Raw genomic sequence first — 18,054 nt, 5'->3', positions numbered from 1 at the left:
CACATGGGCCTTTGTGTGAATCATCAGGGCATCTCCATGGTTGTGGCATCAAAACCTGACTATGGGACCTGTGGTGGTAGGTAAATCTAAGCCCAGATGATTGGGTGTGCTGGGAGGCAGAAGAGGCTCCGGGCAGCAAACGTTGCTGTTAGCTGGCTCTGTGTAGATCTGAGGAGAGATTCTGGGTAGATGAAAAGTGGTGAAAGATTGTGGGCTGCTGAAAGGGTTTGGGCTCAGAGGAAGCCCTGGGAGCAATTGATAGTTCAGCGCAGCTGCGAAGAATGGAACTTGACGAAATCTAGATGCAGCACTTGCAGTGAAGCTAGCTGTCTACTAAAGAGCTGAAATTGTGCCAATAATTAGATTGTTATGGACAGGAGAGGGATTAATTTAAACAACTCTGATTTCTCTTCCAACTACCCATCTGTAAACAGAAAGGTGTATCTGATATTTGATTTCCCCTTTTATAAGTATTTTCCCCAAACCTTAAATTTGGAGTGTTCCAATCCTCTATGAATAACTCGCACAGAAAATTTGAGGTAAGATAAAATAAAAGGGTTGGTTTATTTCACAGACACATAAAATGCAGGAAAGAGATTTTACAAAGTCATTGAGTACTCATACAATAGACTGTGGATAAGGGAATGGAATGGGTAAAGGGCTAGATCACAATAATATTAAAAGTTCTGGTTTTACATGAGCGTAGGTTCCAGAATCAAAAGCCTAATAGTTTTAATAATAATCTATCACAAGTACATTAACACTGCATTGAAGTTACTGTGAAAATCCCCTGATCACCACACTACAGTGCCTGTTCGGGAACACAGAGGGAGAATTCAGATTATCTAATTCACCTAACAAGCACGTCTTTTGGGACTTGTGGGAGGAAACCAGATCACTCAGAGGAAACCCACGCAGACACAGGTAGAACATGCAGACTGTGCACAGGCAGTGACCCAAGCTGGGAATCGAACCCGGGTCCCTGGCGCTGTGAAGCAACAGCGCTAAGCACTGTGCTACCATGCTTCATAGAGTGGTAGGCTGACTGTTGGACGGTGATCCGTCTTTCTAGAAACGAGGACTCACTAGTTATTGTTATGTTGTTTTGTTCTCCCAAAACATTTCTAAGTGTGGTCTCCGGTGGAAAACAAGGCACGATTCCTGCCAGGTGGATCGGCGTGCTCCAGATTGTAATCCACCTGCACTTAGAAATCGTTTTGGAGTCAGGGCGCTTCTCGCCATGGGAACCGAAGAATTCGGCAAGGCCGGATCCTCAGCCAGTGGGTATCCTTTTCAAAAGGCGCCCCAATCTCAGAATAATACTACCTTCAGGGACCAGTAGTGATTCGCGCCTGGGTGATTTCCCACAGGGGCGAGTGAAAACTGCGAGGCCACCGCATTCAATTTTAATCTCGTTAATGAGATTCAAATGAATGCAAATGAGTTGTGATCATGTTCTTGCCCTTTCTGGGTGAGCTCCTGACCTGACTGGTGACTCACCTGGGGCGTTCCTGCCTCCACCTGATGTGCATCAGCAAATGTGTGGTGCTCATCAGAATGTGCCCCAGAAACCTGACCACTGCTGTTTCCCACTGACGTGTGTGTGTCTGCACTGGTGAAGGGTGGGGTTAATCTCCTTGGAGCTCCCTGGATGTGCTGGCACCATCGGATGGAGATCCTGCGGGAGAATGGACATGTGATCAATGGGAGGGATTGGCCATTCTGCATGGAATTGACAACACACATGTGACAGGTCATCTGGGTGGCGACCAGTGGACCACACCTCTGCTCCGTATGCCGACCTCTACGTAGGTGACCGATCTGTCCTTGGCCACCCCTGCGAGTTCCAAGTCCCTTTCCTCACAGGGGTTCAGGATTCAGATGTCTGGCACTCTGCTAACCGTCTGGGCCCTCTCCTGTCTGTTGTGGGCCAACTTCCCCTGTGGGGACACCGTGAGCCGCATGCTTTGGTCATTGTGGGAGAGGGTGGGATGGGGGGGTATGGGGAGGGATAAGTGTAATGGGGGGGTGAGGGTGATGGGTGGTATGGGGGTGGGGGGATGGTGGTGGAGATGGGGATCATGGGGGGTGGGCACCTGGGGGGGGGGGATGGTGGGGGTCATGAGTGGCTCTGCTGGACATGGGTGGACTGGGACACGGTATGGTGCTGGGTGGGGGCAGTGCCAGGCACATAGTTGCCAGTGGGGAAGGGGGTGGCAGAGCCGGGGCAGGTGCCAGTGGCAACCCACCCTTGCGGCTGGGTGGAGGTCATTGATCTTCTTATGGCACTGGGCACCAGTCCTCCTGGTCACGCTCCCCGAGCTGACAGCCACTGCCACTTCCTCCCAGGTAACATTGGCTGCCCAGTGGCTGACCTTCCAAGCCACTTGGAGGAACAGTCGTTCCATCTGGCCTTGTCTGCATCCAAGTCTAGCCAGGCCGGCATCCCCGAATCATGGGGCTGGTCTCCTCGGTGGCATAGCTGTGAGCTGTGTGGGATTTGTGCTGCAGGATCCATTTTAAGGGCTGCTTCCTCTTCTTGGCAGGGAGCTGGCTGGGCACAGTCCCGGCGAATCGGACGGTGGGGACTATCATTTGCAGTGTGAGGCCTCGTTAAGTGGACCAATTAAAGCTTGGTACCGGTGATGCCCTTGCCGGGTCGATTGTCAGGAAGCTTGCGGCAGTTTCCGCTTGCTGCCACACTAAGAAACTTTTCCATTAAATCGCACCCGTGGTGTGTCACCTTGTGGTATCAACCTTTATAATCAGGTGTATTTCTTCTGTCTGCACCTTAGCTTACACCAAGTCCCCATGCTCATTGACTGCACTGGAAATGTCTCCATTTTAAAATTCCTGTCCTTGAATTCAAATCCCTCAATGGCCTGGCCCTCCCCTGAGACATCTGTGCTCCTCCAATTCTCTCGGGCGTTTCCAATTTCTGTTATGGCTGTGTCCACAGCCATGAGCCCCTATCCTCTGGAACTCCCTACCTGAACCCTTCTGCCTCTCTCTACCTCTGTCTCCTCCAAAATACCTATCTCTTTCCCCAAACTCATGTCCTAATGTCTCCTTATGTAGCTAAGTGGTTGATACCCTGTGAAGTGCCTTTGGGCTACATAAATACTAGCTGTTGTTGTTCTAGGCACAAATGTAACAATAATTTTCCATAGAACTCTATTGTCATTCAGTGTTCAGCACTCTCCAGCCTTATTTTTCTCCACCAAGAGAATGTCCACACCAAAACGTTCAATATGATGCTTAGAATTCCCAGATTTGCTGCATGTTGCTGCAGATGTCATGGGATATAACCCAGATACTTGTATCAAACTCAAAATTATTTTGTGAACTTTGCCTGTTTGAAACCGAAGAAAGGACATATTGGCACTGGAGGGAGTGCAGAGGAGATTCACTAGGTTGATCCCAGAGTTGAGGGGATTAGATTATGACGAGAGGTTGAGTAGACTGGGACTGTACTCATTGGAGTTTAGAAGGATGCGGGGGGGATCTTATTGAGACATATAAAATTATGAAGGGAATAGATAGGATAGATGCAGGCAGGTTGTTCCCACTGGTCGGGGAAAGCAGAACTAGAGGGCATAGCCTCAAAATAAGGGGAGGTAGATTTAGGATGGAGTGTAGGAGGAACTTCTTCACCCAAAGGGTTGTGAATCTCTGGAATTCTTTGCCCAGTGAAGCAGTTGAGGCTCCTTCTTTAAACGTTTTTAAGAAAAAGATAGATGCCTTTCTAAAGAATAAAGGGATTTGGGGATATGGTGTACGGGCCGGAGAGTGGAGCTGAGTCCACAAAGATCAGCCATGATCTCATTAAATGGCGGAGCAGGCTCGAGGGGCCAGATGGCCTACTCCTGTTCCTAGTTCTTATGTTCTTAAAACATGTGACAATACTGCATGTGTGGCTGACTCTTGCTTGTTTGGCTGAAAGTAGTTATTATCCACCTTCCCCTGTCTTTCCTTGGAGCCCTCAATTATCCTGGGATACAGAACCATAAGTATCATCATCGCCTCTGTCCCTTTACAAGTGACCTTTCTTCACGTGTGAGTCTGTGCAATAAGTTATTTGCGAATGTGAGAGCCAAGCCTGCTGGAGTCTAATTGTTGATTCTTCATTTAGCTTGTCTCTGCTCCTAATGTTTTCAACCTTTCAAAAAAGGCTTGATATTTAAACAAATGTCTCATCACATCTTCCACAAACATCTTAAAATGCTCCTTGTTCAGAGAATTATCTGAACTGTCATTATGGCTACAGGGATGGAACGGGGGAACGGTGCAGACTGGATTGCGCCACAGAGATGCGTTGGGTTGATTGGTCTCCTTTTCTGCTGCAATGGCTCTCTACGTCGACAAATGCTACCGATACCATGCAAGGTCCCACAAGCAGCAAAGATACGAATGAGCAGCTATTACCAAGTTACCAGACCCCGTCAAATGGTGTCATTGGAATTTAAATATTTACTTGAACCCAGAGCAAATATGAGTTAGTTCATTGGTCATAATAGGTTGCAGCATCGCAAAAATGCAGCACTCTCTCAGCAACATACCCCTGGTCTATATTATGTGCTGGAGGCCAAGAATCCACAGCTGGCAGGGCCAAAATCCAATCTCTGAAGGTGCGCAAAATAAGCGGTGATGGATTCTCCGCCTGTCACATATCCCATCTCAGGAAAGGGAAATTGGGTGGGGTGTATAAGGGACAGCGAATAGGAACACAAGAACATGCTATTCAGCCCCTCAAACATTTCCACACATCACTGAGATCACAGTTGAAATGTACCTTAACTCCAACCACCTGCCTTGGCACCACATTCCTTTAAACCAGGGTTTTTTCAAAGTGTGAGGTGCGACCCGCGGGCGGGTGTTGGGAGAGTCGCAGAGCGATCAGTTGCGATGTTCCTACAGTTCTTCTGATCGCGGGAGAAATGCCAATAACTACAACCAGCCTTTACATCAAGAATGGTTTTTTATTCTCCTCCTTTTTCACATTTTCTCCCAAATTTACACCCAACAATAAACAACAACCAGTAACGAATGCAATGTCAATCTCCATATCAATAACAACGATCCCATCCTCCCACCAAAGCCCCAAACATTAGCCTGCATGTTAACATAAACAAATGACAAAAAGGAATCAGGAATCACCCATAGTGACCATTAACACATACAGTCGCTCTCCCCCCAACCCTCCCAGCCGCTCTCCCCTAATGTTTGATGTAATCCAATTCTCGAAACTGCATAATGAATAACGCCAATGAATTGTAGAACCCATCCATCCTTCCCCTCAGTTCAAATTCGACCTTGTCAAGCGTCAAGAATTCCAGCAGGTCCCCCCGCCACGCCATGGCACAGGGTGGAGAGGTTGATCTCCACCCTAACAGGATCCACATTTGGGCAATCAACAAGGTGAAAGCTACATCTGCCTCCGCACCCGTTTCCAACCCCGGCTGGTCCGACACACCGAATATGGCCTCCCGAGGGCCAGGGTCCAGTTTCACGTGCACCACTTTAGAGATTACCCTAAAATCCTCCTTCCAGTAATCCTCCAGCTTTGGACAGGACCAAAACATATGAACGTGGTTTGCGCCCCCCCCCCCCCCCCCCCCCCCACAACGTTCACACACATCTTCTACCCCATCAAAGAGCCGGCTCATCCTCGCCCTTGTAAGGTGTGCTCTATACACCACCTTCAGCTGTATCAGCCCTAACCTCGCACACAAGATGGAGGTGTTCACCCTCCGGAGCACCTCCCACCAGAACTCCTCCTCCATACCCTCTCTCAAATCTTCCTCCCCCTTTGCCTTGACCTCTTCCAGTGGCGTTTTCTCCTCTTCCAAAATAGCCCCGTAAATCGCCGATCCTACCCTCTTCTCCAGTCCCCCTGTCGTTGCGCCTCCTCGAGCAATGTGGAAGCCGGCTCTACTGAAAAGCTCTGTATCTCTTTTTTGGCAAAGTCTCGAACCTGCATATATCTAAATATTTCCCCCTGCTCCAGCCCATACTTGGCTCCCAGCTCCTTCAATCCTGCAAACCGACTCCCAAGAAACAAATCATTTAGTGTCTTAATTCCTTTCTCCTTCCATCTCCAAAAATTTCCATCCCACTTCCCTGGCTCAAATCTACGGTTCCCCCAAATCGGCATTTCCCTTGACCCTGCCCCCAACCCGAAGTGCTGGTGAAACTGCCTCCAAATTTTCAAAAGAGCTAATACTATCGGACTCCCTGAGTATATCCCCGGGGCTGTCGGGAGCGGTGCTGTTGCTAGTGCCTTCAATCCCGACCCCCTACAAAACCTCTCCTCCATTCTGACCCATTGGGAGTCAATCCCTCTGACCCAGCTCCATACCTTCTCCACATTCAGCCTCCGCCGCTTTTTAATGGAAATAAGTGAGGCTGTTGGAGTCTTCCAGGTAGAAGCGGCAGCTGTGAGCAGGTCATGCGCCCTGTATGCACACTTGATGCCAAGTGCCCCCCAGCTATGTGCTTTAGGCAACAAATTACAGAACAGTCTTGCTTCCATTTTTCAGGTGCTGGCAAGCAAGGCAAATGAACTGTGGAGATGAATGGTTTTTCTAAATGTAGGAGACAGCAAGAGATTCAAATAGGCAGTTTACCTATTGGACAGGATCTCACAACAGAATCTGCTGGAGAGAACTGCACAGGAGAGTCCAGGGCAGGACAAAGCAGTGCTAGTGTTATCCCTGAACAGAGCTCCAGTTAACACCCTACAGAGAAGAAACTTAACTCGGGAACAAAGAAGTATAAAGATGATTTTTTTGAGCTATGGTCTTGTCAATTGTGCTAAAGCAAGTAAAGATGCAAAGCCCATGTGTGTTAAGTGCAGGGAAGTACAGTCAAATGAGGGAAGAAGTTTCAGATTTTGAAAGAGGGTGGGTGAAAAATTCTGTTTGAAGTTGAGACCGCAGAGTCAGTTATTAACTTAGCTGATTCCAAATGAAAAGACGACACTGCTGTACCTGAATTGTGATACCATATTAACAACACACCAAAAGCTCATGAGCTGTCAGCATTCTGGTGTGGCATCTCCAGGAGTATCCAGTGCAGAGTAAACATGCATGTTGTTGTTTGCCCTTCACAATAACCTACATGTGCAAGGTTGGATTTTCTATTTTCATAAAGATGAAAATGGCACAATGGAACTGGCTGAAGTCTCCACCTGATATGTGCATTGCTCTCTCCTCCTTTGAAACTGATTCAAGTGAAATCGTGAGGACCAAGCAAGCTCTGCTTTTGCATTAAAAGTAAGTAACGTGGTCTGTGTCGTGAAGGTCGGCTGGTGGGCAAAAGTTGTTCCCAGGAAAAAAAGTTTGAAAAACACTGCTTTAAACTTTACACCTTATACTTCCGCATCCGAGGCTGTTGCTGTGGTGCCCTCACTAAAGCTAGGTTTCAATCCCCACCCCTACCCCTACCCCCACCCATAAACATCTGACTCTGGGACAAGAAATTTACCGACTGAAGCAAGCAGAGGCTTGGTAGCATTCGGCACTGGAGACCTGGGGCGTCATTCTCCGCCGGCGGGAGTCTCCGTTTTGCCGCCGCCCGGGGGTTTCCCGGCGGCGTGGGGCTGCCCCACAATGGGAAACCCCATTGACCGGCCGGTGTAACGGAGACTCCCGCCAGCTGGTCAGGGCAGAAATGTGGCAGGGCGGGTAGGAGAATTTCGCTCCTGATTCTTTCAACTTGAGTTCTCAATATAAAACCAATATGCTGTTGCAAATCAACAGCAGATTTTGCAATACATGTGGGCAGGAACTTTCATGCGATGAAACATTGGTGTAAACACACGATAACCATCTTGATTACTGGCTGAAAAAGAGTTTGTTGTGATTACAGTAGTGGTTACATTTGAGCTTTTGGGAGCTTTCTGGATAATAAGCTTATATTGACATTGTAAAATCAGTTTTTCTCTCCCCCTTCTGTAAACCACTTAAAGCGAGCTGAGGGATTTCACAAATGATCTGCTTAAACTGATAATGCTTATCTTTCTCTGTCAGCCTCAAGATCCCACAAGGCCACGGCCACATTTTCTAATGCTGCATTAGTCTGTTCTTAACAACATTAGCATTCTTAAATATTTCCTTTTCGGCCTCTTTGCTTTTCGATATCACATCCAAGAACATCTGGAAACCAGGACAGTCAGCATTTATCTTGGTGGATCAATGTAATTTATCATTGCCAAACTAAAAAAACTTTTGTCAATTGATGGAGCTTTTATTCAGGTTGTCAACCCTACTGGATTGTCCTGGAATCTCCATAAATTAAGGATTAACCCTTTGGACATTGCTACGGGCAATATGCAAGTGGAAGATTGTAGGGGTTTTTGACAATGATGCTGTGTTTCTTATTCATTTTTTTCCTGCATTTTTATGTGTTAAGTTAAAAAAAATATTTGTAATTGGACAAAGGCATTTGATTGGATGGGGTGGTAGGAGGTCATATGATTAAACCTTCAGGAATACCAAGTTGTCAGCCCACGCCTTACTGGTTAGAGCAAATTTAACCGCACTGTGAAATCAAAAAATTTGGAGACATTCTTTTCATCATTCTTTCTTGGGATAAGATGTGTATTTATACGGCCATGTAGCAATCTGAAACAATGCAACTGCTCACAACTTTGGCATTTCGTTGGGAATCATTTCCAGTATAATCTAAGACATGACTTTTAAAAATGTCAACTGCCCATGTTTAAAAACAGTAGAGCACATCAGAGGAGGTTGCATTTCCCTGAAGGATATTTGTGAATAAGTTGGGTTTTTACAACGATCTGCCATTTAATCATCAGGTGCGGATGCCAGTTTAGACATTATTGAATTTCGTATTTAGAACGTGACATTTTGGAATCACAACCTTTGGTTTGCTAATGCCAGTACTCCAACTACTTTTGGCATTCTCTCTTGTTGACGTACATTCAATAGGTGTTGGTTATAGTCAATGGGAGAGTAGCCTGAGACTTTCCACACTTTAAAAAAAATAATTTATGGGAGTTGCTGGTTAATCCGGCAGGTATTGCCCCTCCCTAATATGCTCATTGCGTATGGGCAGCTGATGAAGCTTATTGACATTAAGACTGTAAGGGGAATGTTAAGCAGCAGGACGGGTGCATGGGATGAGGTACTTGTGGCTTGCAGGGAAGAACAAAGAACAAAGAAAAGTACAGCACAGGAACAGGCTCTTCGGCCCTCCATCCCGTGCCGACCATGCTGCCCGTCTAAACTAAACTCTTCTACACTTCCTGGGTCCGTATCCCTCTATTCCCATCCTATTCATGTATTTGTCAAGATGCCCCTTAAATGTCACTATTGTCCCTGCTTCCACCACCTCCTCCAGCAGCGGGTTCCAGGCACCCACTACCCTCTGTGTAAAAAACATGCCTTGTACATCTCCTCTAAACCTTGCCCCTCGTACCTTAAACCTATGCCCCCTAGTAATTGACCCCTCTACCCTGGGAAAAAGCCTCTGACTATCCACTCTGTCTGTGCCCCTCATAATTTTGTAGACCTCTATCAGGTCGCCCCTCAACCTCAGTCATTCCAGTGAGAACAAACCGAGTTTATTCAACCGCTCCTCATAGCTAATGCCTTCCATACCAGGCAACATCCTGGTAAATCTCTTCTGCACCCTCTCTGAAGCCTCCACATCTTTCTGGTAGTGTGGCGACCAGAATTGAACACTATCTCCAAGTGTAGCCAAACTAAGGTTCTATACAACTGCAACATGACTTGCCAATTCTTATACTCAATGCCCCGGCTAATGAAGCCAAGTATGCCATATCCCTTCTTGACTACCTTCTCCACCTGTGTTGCCCCTTTCAGTGACATGTGGACCTGTACACCTAGATCTCTCTGATTTTCAATACTCTTGAGGGTACTTCCATTCCCTGTATATTCCCTACCTGCATTAGACCTTACAAAATGCATTACCTCACATTTGTCTGGATTAAACTCCATCTGCCATCTCTCTGCCCAAGTCTCCAAACGATCTAAATTGGCTGTATCCTCTGACAGTCCCCATCGCTATCCGCATTTCCACCAACCTTTGTGTCGTCTGCAAACTTACTAATCAGATCAGTTACATTTTCTTCCAAATCATTTATATATACTACGAACAGCAAAGGTCCCAGCATTGATCCCTGCGGAACACCACTAGTCACAGCCCTCCAATTAGAAAAGCACCCTTCCATTGCTACTCTCTGCCTTCTATGACATAGGCAGTTCTGTATCCACCTTGCCTGCTCACCCCTCATTCCGTGTGACTTCACCTTTTGTATCAGTCTACCATGAGGGATCTTGTCAAAGGCCTTACTGAAGTCCATATAGACAACATCCACTGCCCTACCTGCATCAATCATCTTTGTGACCTCTTCGAAAAACTATCAAGTTAGTGAGACATGATCTCCCCTTCACAAAACCATGCTGCCTCTCACTAATACGTTCATTTGCTTCCAAATGGGAGTAGATCCTGTCTCGAAGAATTCTCTCCAGTAATTTCCCTACCACTGACGTAAGGCTCACCGGCCTGTAGTTCCATGGATTATCCTTGCTACCCTTCTTAAACAAAGGAACATCATTGGCTATTCTCCAGTCCTCCGGAGACATCACCTGAAGACAGTGAAGATCCAAAGATTTCTGTCAAGGCCTCAGCAATTTCCTCTCTAGCCTCCTTCAGTATTCTGGGGTAGATCCCATCCGGCCCTGGGGGCTTATCTACCTTAATATTTTTTAAGACACCTAACACCTCGTCTTTTTGGATCTCAATGTGATCCAGGCTATCTACACACCCTCCTCCAGACTCAACATCCACCAATTCCTTCTCTTTGGTGAATACTGATGCAAAGTATTCATTTAGTACCTTGCCCATTTCCTCTGGCTCCACACATAGATTCCCTTGCCTATCCTTCAGTGGGCCAACACTTTCCCTCTTGCTTTTTATGTATGTGTAAAAAGCCTTGGGATTTTCCTTAACCTTATTTGTCAATTACTTTTCGTGACCTCTTCGTGCCCTCCTGACTCCTTGCTTAAGTTCCTTCAAGAAGTGTCTTCAATAACTTATAGAACTCAGAAAAAAGAGAGGGGGAAAATTTATGTTGGGGAGGAGAAGATAGACATTTTGAAGGTGAGAGAATGATCAGTTATCAGAGGACTACCTTTTTTCATTGGATTCTGTCCAGGAGGTTTAATGGGAAGGAAGATCCTCATATATTAGCGTTGGCATCATGTCTTTAAGAGTTGGTGGAGGGAGCAACAGTGGGAAATGGAGCTGCCTGCCACTGCAAATGATCCCAAACAATAAAACCAGGCTAACCATAGAAAGGAACATTATTTATTGTGTTATGGATTTATATATATATATATATCACCTGTGATAAATGTACTGGAGTGTACTAATGCAACCCTGGATTGAAATTACAGCATATAAACTAATCAAGTGTCACTTGTCACAATTTCTAATAACATGTAAATTCCTTTGAATGTTTAAAAGATGAAATCATTTGCAAATACTTGCTATTGTCTAGATATTATCTTAGACATAGAAAATAATGACTGGATTTTACACAAAAGGCAGATTTCCTTTGTTTTTTGGAAGGATAAACTACTGCAGTACAGATTATAGCGAGAATGTTACTGACTGGCAACCAGATTGGATTTTCGGTACAGGTGCTTGACGTTGGAATAAATCAACTTTGCCTTCACTATAGTGATGACCAGATTTCTTTGGTTACACTTAATTAGTTCTGAGCATTGCCAACATACATCGACCAAAGTGAATCATGAATCAAATCGACAGCACCTATCTGCCTGTTCCCAACCACTGAGCTTATCCAGCTAAGCACAACTGATTGTCAATCTTTCCTATGAATTCCTGAGGAAAAAGTTAAACTAAATGCTGTAGATATTTGTGTGTATAGGTTGCTTTAATTCTCAGTTATGGTTATTTTTTCTATGGTGTATTTGAGTGACGGAGTCAATCGGCTGTCAGTAATTCTAATTCGCTTTTAGTGAAGTATTGCCTCATCATACTGAAACTGCAACTCCAACCTGCTCTGCTGTTTAACTGGCTTAAATTGGTCTCCACTGGTGTTAGTAGAAATAAGCCACAGGGAAGGAAGTGGAATGGAATTGAGAAGTAGCAAATGGATTTCAACCCTCTCCGAAGCTGTTTGAAGTAAAGGTCACCCCACCTTTCCCCCTTCCTCTTCTCACTCATGCAGGGGTGTACCTACATTGAAACACCCACCATGCCTGTTTCCCTGGCCACTCTCCATGTTGAGAGCATGGCAGGAAACATTGCCAGGCTTAACTGACCTCATGGGAAAAGAGAGAAGGAGAGAAATGAAGAGAGTAAGAATAAAAGAATGAGATAAAGGACGAAAAAGGGAATGTGAATGAGATGAAGAGAAACAGAATGTGAGAAATGAAGAGAGTAAAAATAAGAAGATAAGAAAAAAGAAAGGGAAGGGAAAGTGAGAAAGAAAATAATGAACAATAAACAAAGGGGCAAAGAAGGAAGAGGGAAAAGAAAGCAATTGTTTACAGAGCATCTTTCATAACGTCTCCAGTGCTTCATACTTGCTAACTCTGGCTGTAGGATAGTTCTACAATTCCTGGTTGCTTAGCTGTGCTCACTGAAATGGTCATCCTTTCCACTTGAGCTTGGACAGCCAGTGTGACAGCCTATTCGACAGTGTGTAGGGGTCAGGGGTGGTGTTTAGAGGCAGAAGCATACCACAGCCACTCTGTGCCAGTCCTCATCTGACATCCTAACAATCTTTGTGGCTCAGAATGCTGGATCCATTCAGAGTTCCAGCTGCAGTGAGTGAAACTCTGGAGTTGAGGTAAGTGTGGGAGTATAGGGAAGTGGGGGAGGGAGGTATTGTTGCACCTTGTTTCCATTACTATGTCCACAGGTCAGTGGTGGCAGGAGCAGATCAAGTCCGGAGGGCCTGGGAGAAAAGCAGCAGCAGTCGTACAACATTGTGTGAACACGTCTGTGTAATATCACAGGTCAGTGTTTGGTCGGTGAGTATTTCTTCCTTCTACCTTTTTGGACTTGCTTTGAGATTGAAGGCCAGGTAGAAAAAAGTTAATGTGAAAATTAAGGATCGGTAGTAAAATGAAAAACAAATTGAAAATCTAATTAAATAAATAGGGATGCAGGGCCAGGCGATGTGTTGTAGCTGCAGCATGTGGGAGACCATAAGACATAGAAGCAGAATTAACCTTAATAAGGCCCTCCCTCATAGAATCATAGAATTTACAGTGCAGAAGGAGGCCATTCGGCTCATCGGATCTACACCGACCCTTGGAAAGCACCCTACTTAAGCCCACGCCTCTACCCCATCCCTGTAACACAGTAACTCCACCCAACCTTTTGGACACCAAGGGCAATTTAGCATGGCCAATCCACCTAACCTGCACATCTTTGGACAGTGGGAGGAAACCGGTGCACCCGGAGAAAACCCACGCAGACACAGGGTGAAAGTGCAAACTCCAGACAGACAGTCACCCGAGGCCGGAATTGAACCTGGGACCCTGGAGCTGTGAGGCAGCAGAACTAACCACTGTGCTCCCGTGCCGCCTGTAAATCCTTCTAAACTCCAGGGAGTACAGACCCATAGTCCTTAACCATTTCCCATATGACAAGCTCTTCATTCGAGGGATCATTCTTGTGAACCTCCTTGGGACCCTTTCCAAGGCCAACACCTCCTTTCTTAGATACCGGCACCCAAAGCTGCTCACAATACTCCAAATGGAGTCTGACCAAAGCCATATAGATCCTCAGAAGTATATCCCTGCTCTTGTATTCTAGCCCTCTCGACATGAATGCTAACATTGCATTTGCCTTCCTAACTGCCGACTGAACCTGCATGTTAACCTTAAGATAATCTTGAACTAGGACACCTAAATCCCTTTATGGTTTTGATTTCCTAAGCATTTTCCCATTTACAAAGTAGTCTATGCCTCCATTCTTCCTTCCATGGTGCATAACCTCACACTTTTTCACACTGTATTCCATCTGCCACTTCTTAAAATAGTCTATGCCTCCATTCTTCCTTCCAAAGTGTATAACCTCACACTTTTCAACACCTGTATTCTATCTGCCACTTCTTTGCCCATTCTCCTAGCCTGTTCAAGTCCTTCTGCAGCCCCCCTGCCTCCTCAATACTACCTGTCCCTTTGCATATCTTTGTATCATCTGCAAACTTAGCAACAGTGCCCTCAGTTCATTCCTCCGGATCGTTAATGTATATTGCGAAAAGTTGTTGTTCCAACACTGACCCCTGAGGCACACTACTAAGTCACCGGCTGCTGTCCTGAAAAGGACCCCTTTATCCCCACTCTTTGCTTTCTGCCAGTCAGCCAATCCTCTATCCATGCCTGTATCTTACCCTTAACACCATGGACTCTTAACTTTTTAACAGCCTCCTAACCGCACCTTGTCAAATCTAAATAAACCACGTCCACTGATTCTCCTTTGTCCAACTACCTTGTTACCTCCTCAAAGAATTCTAGCAAATTTGTCAAACATGTCCTCCCCTTGACTGCTGACTCAGTCCTATTTTCTCATGGACTTCCAAGTACTCTGCAATCTCGTCCTTAATAATCCTCAATTTCGGCCTATAATTTCCCATCTTCTGCTTCCCTCCCTTCTCAAACAAGGGTGTTACATTAGTATTCCAGACCTCTGAGACCCTCCCTGCCTCCAGTGATTCCTGAAAGATCACCACCAATGCCTCTACAATCTCCTCAGCTATCACCTTTAGAGATGGTGGACTTCATTGTGACCACATCTGGTGGTTGCTTGAGGAACTTCGGCACAGAGTTAATGAGCTGGAGTCTGAGCTCCAGACATTGCGACACTGGGCAGCATGGTAGATCACTGTTGCTTCACAGCACTAGTGTCCCAAGTTCAACTCCTGACTTGGGTCACTGTCTGTGGGGAATCTGCACGTTTTCCCAGTGTCTGCGTGGGTTTCCTCCGGGTGCTCTGGTTTCCTCCCACAAGTCACTAAAATCATGCTGTTAGGTGAATTGGACATTCTGAATTCTTCCTGTGTGTACCCGAACAGGCCCCGGAGCGTGGTGACGAGGGGATTTTCACAGTAACTTCATTGTAGTGATAATGTAAGCCTACTTGTGACACTAATAAAGATTATTATTATTATACATCAGGGAGGGAGAGAGTTACCTGAATGCTGTGTTTCAGGAGGCAATCACACCCCTTAAATTAATTATCTGAAATTTGGTCACTAGTCAGGGACAGGAGGGTGTGACTACAAGCAAGGCATGTAGAGGGATCAAAAAGTTAGCACAGCAGGAGCCTCAGCCAAACCTTGTCCAACAGGCTCAAGAGTCTTGCTCCCTGTGTTGTCAAGAGCGGGAACTGTAAAGAAGATGTGCAAACTGACCATAGCACAGTGGTACAGGGAGCCATTCAAATGGGGGAGAAAAGACAAATGCAGTGCGGCGTTCCAGTGAGTGGAACTCCCCACTGTACAAAATGGAACTATGTGCGGCCTCAGCCGCGCGTTCCCGTTGAGGCCCCTTATACAATGTGAGTCCATGTGAGTGCCAGGAATCACGTGGCTAAACGTGCTTGTTATGGGACGTTGTTCCCTTTTGGGAGAGTTATGTCCTATAGGTCAGTTAGCTTAACATCTGTTATTGGGAAAATGTTGGAGTCCATTATAAAATATGTAATATCAGAGCATTTAGAAATGCAAAACATAATCAAGCAGAGTCAGCATGGCTTCATGAAGGGGAAATTGTGCCTGACAAATGTATTAGAATTCTCTGAGGTGGTAACAAGCATGATTGATGAAGGGGAACCAGAAGAAGTAATAGACTAGGATTTACAAAACGCTTTTGATAATGTACCACACAAAAGACTACTTAATAAGATAAGAACCCGTGGTGTTGGAGGTAACATATTCGTGTGGATAGAGGATTGGCTAACTGATAGAAAACAGAGAGTTGGATTAAGAAGGGCATTTTCAGGATGACAACCTATAACTAGTGGAGTTCCACAGGGGTCAGTACTGGGGCCACAATTAATTACAATAAATATTTCTTGGACAAGGAAAGTGAATGCACTATTGCCAAGTTTGTAAGTGACACAAAAACAGGTGGTGAGGCAAGTGATAAGAATGACACAGAGAGTCTACACAGTGATATAAACAGGATAGGTAAGCGGGTAGAAATCTGGCAGATGGAATAATCCAGGAAAATGTGAAGTTATGCACTTTGATAAGAAGAATAAAGGAACTGAATATTATTTAAACGGAGACAGACTGCAGAAAGCTGCAGCTCAGAGGGATTTGGGGGTCCTCATGCCTCAATCACAAAATGCTAGCATGCAGGTTCAGCCGGTAATAGGGAAGACAAGTGAAATGTTGGTCTTTATTTCAAAGGGAATGAAGTATAAAAATAGGGATATCTTTCTAAAACTATACAAGGCACTAGTTACACACAGACCTGAAATAGTGTGAACAGTTTTGCTCCGTCTTATCTAAGGAAAGGTACACTGACATTGGAGGCAGTCCAGAGAAGGTTCACTTGGTTCATCCCCAGTACAGAGGGATTTTCTTATCAGGAGAGGTTGAGTAGTTTTGGCCTGTACTCATTGGAGTTTAGAAGAATGAGTGGCGTCCTTATTGGGACATATAGGATTCTCATGGAACTTGACAGGGTAGATGCTGAGAGGATGTTTCCTCTTGTGAGAGAGTCTCGGACCGGAGGGCACAATCTCAGAATAAGGGCTCGCCCATTTAAGACAGAGATGAGGAGCAATTTCGTCTCTCAGAGGGTTGTGAATGTGTGGAATTCTTTACCGCAAAGAGCTGGAGAGATTGGGTCTTCAAGTATGCTCAAGGCTAAGATAGACTGATTTTTAATCAGTCAGGGAATCAAGGGTTAAGGGGATAAGGCAGGAACGTAGAGGTGAGGATTATATCAGAACGGAGCAGACTTGAGGGGCTGACTGGCCTACTTCTGCTCCTACATCTTGTGGTCCTGAATCAATGAGTGGCAATGAAAAGCTGGAACCTAGCTGGTTGTTCTATAGCATATTGATACTGGCTCGTAACCAAATAAGAAGCAAGCAGTATATATGCATGTTGGTCTGAATATTTCATATCATTTACTGTGTGATCTTGCATAGTCTTATTTCCAAATATTTAATGAATAATTTCAAGAAAGACGGGTTCAGCAAATCAGGTTTGGTTTAACAATAGAGTTAAAGAGTCTATCTGATGATATATAAAAAAGCAAAAGCTATTTTTCCAACTAGACAATACTAAATATCTGAAATAAAGCATTCAGGCTAGAGTATTTGTTATCCATGTCAGCTATCCATTCAATTTTCTAAGGGAGGTCACCAGAGATTGTTGAATCAACTATAGGATTGGTGACGACCAGCAGTTCAAGGATTGGAATTGAACCCAGGTCCCAGATTTGAAGGATGAATCTTTGGTTCCAGTCACTATTGATGTCTCGTTGATGCAAATGAGCTTCAGTTCATCATAACTCTCTCTTTCCCCTGAAAACATCAAACATCAACCTTGTGTCTGGAGCTAGGGATTGTGCCACCAAATCTTCCGAATACTAAAATTTGGCTCCTTCACACAGTAATTGGCGCAAGTCTTCAGAAAATAGTTGAAGCCAAAAATTAATTTTGTGCCCTGTGCTATTTCAAACTTATTTACTAAATTGTTGTGGATGTGTTTATTAAATTAGAGCTGAAGATACTGGGGAGTTAAATGTCATCCTGTTGTTAGTAGGTGAAGAATGAAGAGGCTGGCTTGCAAAGCAGAACAATGCCAGCAGCGTGGGTTCAATTCCCGTACCAGCCTCCCCGAACAGGCGCCAGAATGTGGCGACTAGGGGCTTTTCACAGTAACTTCATTGAAACCTACTTGTGACAATAAGTGATTATTATTTATTATTATAATGGTAGGAATTCTCTGGCTGTTCGGATTCTGTTTTCCCACCGGCGGTGTACCCCTGCCTGCGGGTTTCCTAG

The 18,054-nt window shown here is 45.2% G+C and overlaps 1 protein-coding gene across 1 annotated transcript in view; it reads right to left on the bottom strand.

Moving 5' to 3' along the window:
* LOC140412183 (sodium/potassium-transporting ATPase subunit beta-1-interacting protein 1-like) overlaps positions 1 to 18,054 on the bottom strand; it is a 1,037,825-nt gene that overhangs the window by 128,300 nt on the left and 891,471 nt on the right. The gene's annotated exons all lie outside the window — the stretch shown is intronic.

The sequence above is a fragment of the Scyliorhinus torazame genome, chromosome 1, assembly GCF_047496885.1.
Source record: "Scyliorhinus torazame isolate Kashiwa2021f chromosome 1, sScyTor2.1, whole genome shotgun sequence".
Lineage (NCBI taxonomy): Eukaryota > Metazoa > Chordata > Chondrichthyes > Carcharhiniformes > Scyliorhinidae > Scyliorhinus > Scyliorhinus torazame.
This window is presented reverse-complemented; position numbering and strand designations above follow the sequence as displayed.